We start from the raw sequence: 7,550 nt of genomic DNA, 5'->3' as shown, positions 1-7,550 counted from the left end.
GCAGGATCACATCAAGTGGTTTAGGAGACTGAGAGCCAAGTTAATCTCCATTTGTTCCTGGTGGTTTTTGTGATACATCTCATACTGTACATCCACATAATGACATTCATTCTAGACTTAACTTAGTCACCAACCTAACAGGAAACAACAAACAAAGATGGCCCAGCCATGATGTCATTCCAACCTCCCACATGTGTCTTATATCATCCTAAATTTGTCATTTACAGCAAGGCACCGACTGAGTCACAAGTTATTCAGGAGTTCAACAAAATAAAGAATGAGTTTTTATTCCTTTCCAAGACATACATGTTGATAAGAATATCCTTTCTTTCCCTTTTTTTAATAGATGAAAATATTAGGAAGTGAGATTTGTATGTGTCGTTGTTCGCCCCTTTACCAACATGTTTGACCAGCAGAAGGCGCCAATGTTCATGTTTTCCTGCATCAGAAACAAACTGACTTCATTCATCTTGATAAACAATTATGTATTATAGTGTCTATCTTTTTCCCCCGTATATTTTTCTTTTCATTAAATTCAACTAATCCCATCTTCAAAGTAACCGTGCTCATTTGAGTGGATGAATCCCAACTCCCTCTCTCAAGTCTCGAACCAGCATTCCACTTTAATTGAAGGAAATTTGTTGAAAATACCATTAAAACCCGACAAAGACACAGTTACATCGTCGCATCAGTTCACTTTCATAACATAGACTTATGCAGTAAAATCTGTTTGTCATGGACCGTACAGAGAAAAAGATAATCACACTACTATTGATATTTGAATCATGCTTGCGTTCATTCCCTTTTTTGTGACCAGACCACACATTTTGTGGACAGATGAGTTTGACGGTCAGTAAGTCAAAGTTCATCAGATTGAGCGAACATGGACGACTTCAGCTGCCGAGTATTTACTTTCCTTTCAGTGGCCTTTATTTACTCTGCTGTGTACACGTCCCCGACGCTCCAGCTAGTTAATTCCACAACACAGTCACATGTTGGAAAAGTATGTCACTGTTATATCACCACCACTGTCTTACATTCCTGCTCCTCTGTCACTTGCACATGTGGCTCTGCACCTAAACATGCATTACCAACTCGAAGCGTTGGCACTAGTATTTTAGACATTTTACAGCCATCTATTATACGTCGAATCACCACTCAAGTCCAGCCAGATTAGACAATGTTCACCCCTCTGGCTGCGTTCTAAATCTACTCTTCCAAATTGTGAAAACCATCTTAGTCTTTAATCTTCTTTGTAATCCAGCAATTTTCTTCAGAAGTTAAACATGTCAAAACTCCTCCTCACAGTTTATGAATTCCACAGTGCTGTTCTTACTTTGATGGCCTTGAGATTTCACAGATTTCTAGACTCTTGACCGTCCTCACGCACACAACTGCAGGTCAAAGCTTTCCATCCTGCGTTGATGATTAAACAATAAATATACATGCTACTTGTGTCGATGGTTGTCAGTGCTCTGCTATGGGATGCCATATTTCCCTGGTGTCCTCTGCCTGTGACCTGTTGGGATAGGTTCCATATACAGGGTCCGGCTACCACTCCCCTGTATTGTGTCAGCATGCGGATTAGCTCTGGGGTTTGAATCCAACTTAAGGCAACTCTGAGTTTGGAACAAACCTGGGTTCTTTTTAGCTGTAGATATAAGGGTGCAAGTTGTTTCTATCATGTCAGGATGTTGTTAAACCAAAGCACAAAATGTTCCTATCAACTAAAAAAAATAGATAAATCAATTTTCCATCATTTTTTTTTGAAAAATACAGAGTAAAGGAATCTTATTCAGAGGTGAAATGAAATGAATAACACATGAATTAAACTGTAGGAGAAGGGATTTGTTCACGTTTTCCTCATTAAAAAAGAAAGAAAAAAAGAGCAGTATTAGTTCCAAGAGATTAATTTCATACTCAATTCCTTCAAACTGTTTAGCAATTTGTCACAAAAGCCTCATGTTGATGAATAATTCTTGAGCATTTCTCTTCTTTGTTTAGCAAGACAAAAGAAAATTAAAAAGTAAAATGTCAATTTCTAAATAATTTATGGTTCCTGTGATACTTATACATCGGAGTCTTCTGTTTACATTCCTTCAGCGAAACACGATTGCTTTGAAAAGGAAATTTGCTGGAGAGTTATTTAAGAGAAAACGATAGACATGTTATTTCTTTTGTAAAGAACATGGATGCAGGACAGAGGGACACAGTCTGCACTCTTTTTTTCCCCTTTTTTTTTTTTACATGTTACCATGGAAACCAGCCCAGCAGCCAACCAGCTGCTGCAAGAATCCAAAGAGCCCCCCCCCCCTCTTTCCGTCCCTCCATCCTCCCCCTGGCTATCCTACACACACACACACACACACACACACACACACACATACGCACACACATCTCAATACACATTCATATTGCATACTAGCACATGGATTATTATAAGCTGAGCCATTGAGTGTTTCTTTAAAGAAAAAAAAGAAAGCTTTGGCAGAGTGCACACTTATACACACTGACTCCACACACACACACACACACTCACACATATTCTCTCAAGAAAACACACGCACACACATGCACACTCTGTTACACACCTAAACACAAAACTTGCGGTGCAGAAAGCTGATGCATTACTAAACTACCACATTGTGTGCAGCAGTAGACGATGCAGAATCAACAACAGGAAATGAGTCAGCCCTTCCAAGATGTCTTAAAAAAAAAAAAAGCTCTGAATAATCTGCGAAAGTTTTCAGAAATGCGCACACAAATGGATTGACTTGAATTATAGAGATTAGAAATGTTTTATTGATGTTCCTAGTGATGAATTTTTGGAGGTGCAGAAAGTGTGTGCGAGTGTGTGTGTGTGTGTAAGCGTGTGTGCACATCTGCGCACAAATAGAGCATGATAATTGTGAGCTCAACATCAGGGCTGAGACTGTGTGTAAAACAGAAACCCCACGTGAAGACTGGATGAGAAAGACAGAAGCAGCAGAGGGAAGGAAGACTGACTGTTGTAGTGGCACTCCAAAATCGTGGGCAGATCATTGCTTCAATTTACAGTTCATTTCTTCATAATATATGACTCGTGTTAAGAATTTTTGCTCACGAGGTCGTTTTCGCGTCGACGTGGTTTTATTTTCGGGTCTCATTGTTAAAGCACAAAGTTACCACTTCGCAGCGAGGGGCCGGTAAAACATCCTCAATTATTAACGTTCCATTTTTTTCAAAGTGGAGTCGAATGAGCTCATCATGTCAAAGCTCTAAATCCATCCTCTGGAAACAACCCTCCAGTTGTCACAACATTTTATTGCACATTAATTCACAAGTGTCATTTAATCAGCGCTCCTGGTCGTACAATCACACTTCATCATTAAAACGTTATTATTCATCCTAAACCAAAGATGTTTTTCACTTTCCCGGGCCTCGAAAAGACTTTGTCTTTGAGTAAAGCAGCTTAATTTGTCCAGTAGATTTAAAGTCTCAACATAAAAGCTGGTGTTCTCAGGGTAGGAAAACATGACTGACAGCACAAAGGCTTAAGCATTTAAATGAAAATACACAAATGAATAATTTGTTATTATAATTCACCCCTCAATCTAGTTCTTTGCCGTTTCCATGTACACAAGCAAATAGGAAAGAACAGAAAGAAAAAAAAAACCTGAACAACAAGAAATTCTTATTATTTTACTATTTTATATTTATATTCTCAATATAGTGATTATTCATTGCATATTCACTACTCTTCATGATTATCAGATACAAGACAATCCTTCATTCTTCCAGATAATTTTGTGAAATTGTGGGTTTTCAGCAGGAAATAGAAAATAGTTAATAGTTAATATTGTTGTTCCTCACCATAACTCCACTTACAGTTCAACTTTTTTGGTGAGTGTGGCCGGTTATTGAGTTTCTGAGGTGACATGAACTGTCAGGACCTGCTGCCAGTCTTTAACCTGTCGGCTGCTTCAGAGTCGAGGCTTTACATTTCCCTGACAGCCTTAAAAAGAGATGTTCTTCTTGACCTTCCGGAGGAGCGCTCTCTTGTTACACTCACCCATACGCACACGCACGCAGCATTGACAGGTCTCAATTATTGTGATGTCTACAGCAGCTCTTATTTAAATTATAAGGGTAAATCTAAATATCTAATAATTTTTATGAATTACAGACAAAAATAATAAATCGATGATTGTGTGAAGTTTCATTCGCAGGAAACATTTTCCAGTTTACCAATTCCTGTTACATTGTGAAATCATGTGATGTCATAGCCAAAACATCCATGAAGAAGGAGTCAAGATGAAATTTTGAATAAATCATTATTTTTTAAATTGGTCTAGGCTATGAGAGGATGACAACCAGAGACATTCAATGTGTCTATGGTGACAGAATGTTTTGACCACGTCAGATTGATAACTTGCGAACAGTAGCGAACACAGTGCAGAGTTGCGACCTCATGTCTGGTGAGAAGCTTTTAAATTCCATGTATTTTATCGTGAGCGTGTGCAGCTCTTCAGTCATGGAAATTGTTTTATTTAGACATGGCAGATTTTAGCATCATCGAACCATTAGCAATGTTGTTTCCAGTGGCTCAGATGTGATTAATTTAGCTCCAGGCAGCGTCAGGGGACTGTGGAAACATCTTTTTAACCTGTCTGTGTGACGGTGGGTCACACAAACTGCTTAGAAATGCATGAGCAAGGAGTGGGAGGGGTCGCGGCGGGTGCTTGTGAGTGCTGCTGTTCAGGTCGTCGAATGATTCTTACAAGAAGAAAAAATTGTTTCCCTCAGATGCCAAATAACATTTGGGCTGAAGTGCTCAAAAAGTGACGTTTTTTTGTTATTTTATTAGTTAGCTATTTTATTCTAATTTAGGAATTTATGAATAAATCCAAACCAAACATAAAACTTCCTATGCAGGGAAATAGTGCTGGTGATTGAGCATCACTCTGCATCTTCTGTATGTCTGCCTCTATTTGCTCAACCATGTTGCTTCTGGTATATACACGACTTGTCTTTCTACTGACTCTTCCACTTATTCACTTTGTTCTGGTTCCGCTGAACTTGGCTCATAGGCTCCACTGGTTTTACAGGGCCAGGCCAACTGAAAGCTAACCAAGCTGAGACACCCTGACAAAACTTCCCTGTACTCTGGCCAAACATTCTTATGGTGAATTCTTGACAACTGTAATCTTTGCTTCCAAGAACCTGTTAAACCACTAAAACTTTATGATGCCACCATCGCTGTTCAGGCTGTTGTAATGCATTTAATAGCTTTATTAGACTTCACACATGTTCACTCCAGGAAACTCTGATGCCATTTAAGATATGATATGAGCTCAAAAAATCTTCATAGAATGTTGTAGAATCATTTCAGTACAGGCATACCCAGAGTCCAGTTAAATTATTTATCAAACATGATGAAGCTGAATTCTCATTTTTTCTGTTTACCCATGAAGTTTAGGAATTTTGTGGTGTTCGTCAAAACCACTTTTATTTATCCACACTTTGTGAATTGTGAAATGTTCATTATGAAATTCGAATTTTTTTCATCTTGCTGTACGTCCTATTTTCGCTGTGAGCATCTTCTTTATAATATAAGACATTTAAATATAATGTCAGGAGTATTGTAGTGAAGTATGTTCTAGTTCTGTTTCATAAATGTTGCACAACAGTGTTTGCTTGTGACATTTTTGCAAAACAGTGGCGGTTAATTTATCAGCATGTCACTCTTTCTTGTAAATGCCCTCAAATCCACTCGTAGGCAGATCCAACTTTTTAGTTTACAAGTGTGAACAAATTGGAGTTCGAACAAAAATTGTGAGATTTTTTTGCTTCGGATTTCGAATGAAAATCCAGAACTCGAACGCCCTGAAAAAAGCTAGAAAAACATAATGTGCGCGGACCGATCATCTGACCCACGACGCGCTTTGTTATTGTGTATAACGCAGCCTCTGTGTGCAGACGTGTCCTGGTAGCTACATGTACTGACTGTTTTTTCTTCATACTGAGGTGTAAAACCTTTCCTGTCTCCACACTGGACCGTGGTAGAGTGTCACAGGGGAGGTGCTCGCTCTCCACACCTCCGAGGCTGGAACGCTCACTCTCCAGGGTTTGATGTCCTGTTGTGGGCTGGAGCTGGGACAGGGATGAGGGGAGTCTGGGACAGAGCGTTACTTGGTTTATGACTTTGTCACAGCCAAACTGCACAGAAGCGCACATTCAGAGCTGGACACGCACCGGGCACCTCTTCACTTCTGGAGAGACGTCACTCACTCGGCAACCCCTCCCACATGCAGCGGCCACACACATAGAGGAACAGCACACCTGCAGCAGACACTCTACATTCACTCCTACAAAAGACTATTTTAAGGCTTGGAACGCATTATTTCTTTTTCCATTCATTGTCATGGGGAAAATCGATTCAGATTTCAAACAAATCGCTTCTTGAACTGGAACGGATTGTGGTCGAGAACCGAGGTACCACTGTATGTGGTTCAATGTTGGGAACAAGCCCTGCCCTGCATGTCTGCTCTTCCTTAGCTCCAACTAACGTTGATGAAAAAGCATCTTAACATGTCTGTCAAGACCTTTGAGTCATTACAAAACCTGAAGTCAAGCATTTATTTTTTTTTCTCTCAAGTCTCTATTCACTTCCGCAGAGAGGCTAAATAAGTTGTCTGATCGTTTTGTGTCACATTATTCAATTTCCGTGTATTGAGAGGCGAACCCGACTCCTAATTATAGATTTCATTATCTGGATTGTCTCCCCTGCTGCCCACCCACCGCACTTCTTCTCATCAGAGTGTCTCAGTGTTACGTCTTATCAAAGCAGCAATTTGTTTCCATTTTTATCAGCTCGAGCGTCGGGCGAGTGACATCAATGGACGAGTTTCCTTCTCCGAAGAGAGAGGAGTGGAGCTGGAAATGAATTCATATTTTGCCTCTATATCATCCTACTTGGCTGTTTCAGACATATGGAAATGGAGCTGAAGCAGATGGGAGGGAGGGAGGGGGGCGGGAGGGGTCCCACAGGCTGTCCAGATCACTGATGAATAATGAAGACTGGAGAGGAAACGACTCCGTGGTGTAAATGGAGGTGCGATGTCGCTCTGGACCAACGTTCATCAACAGACTGTCAGACTCCCATCAGCATCACGTCCCTTCACTCGGGTCGTGGACTCCTTGAGACGATCTGTCGCTGCCACGGAAGCGCTCCCAATTAAAAGGAGCATTACTTGATATTCAGTTGCACAAATGCTGCTGCTGCTCTGAGACGCATTGATAATGAAGCATTTTAACTTTCTTGCTTATTCATAGGGACGCCAAACTGTGGGGGACGGCGAGGGCAGTTCTCCAAGGCATCTCCTGAATAATGCAGCTCTTGGTCTAACGAAAAACAGCCTCGCTTTTAGGAAACAACACGTTCACTCCAGATAAACACAAATTCAATCACAAGCGGGAGAGAAAGAGAAATAACACTGAGGCAATTGTTTCCACCTCAGTATGCTAAGAGCTATGAACACAAATAGTCAATGGCGGCCATGTCATGATCG

This window comes from Synchiropus splendidus, chromosome 4 (genome assembly GCF_027744825.2).
Source record: "Synchiropus splendidus isolate RoL2022-P1 chromosome 4, RoL_Sspl_1.0, whole genome shotgun sequence".
In the NCBI taxonomy this organism is placed as follows: Eukaryota; Metazoa; Chordata; class Actinopteri; order Syngnathiformes; family Callionymidae; genus Synchiropus; species Synchiropus splendidus.
The sequence above is the reverse complement of the archived record's forward strand: the minus strand, read 5'-3'. Positions refer to the sequence as shown.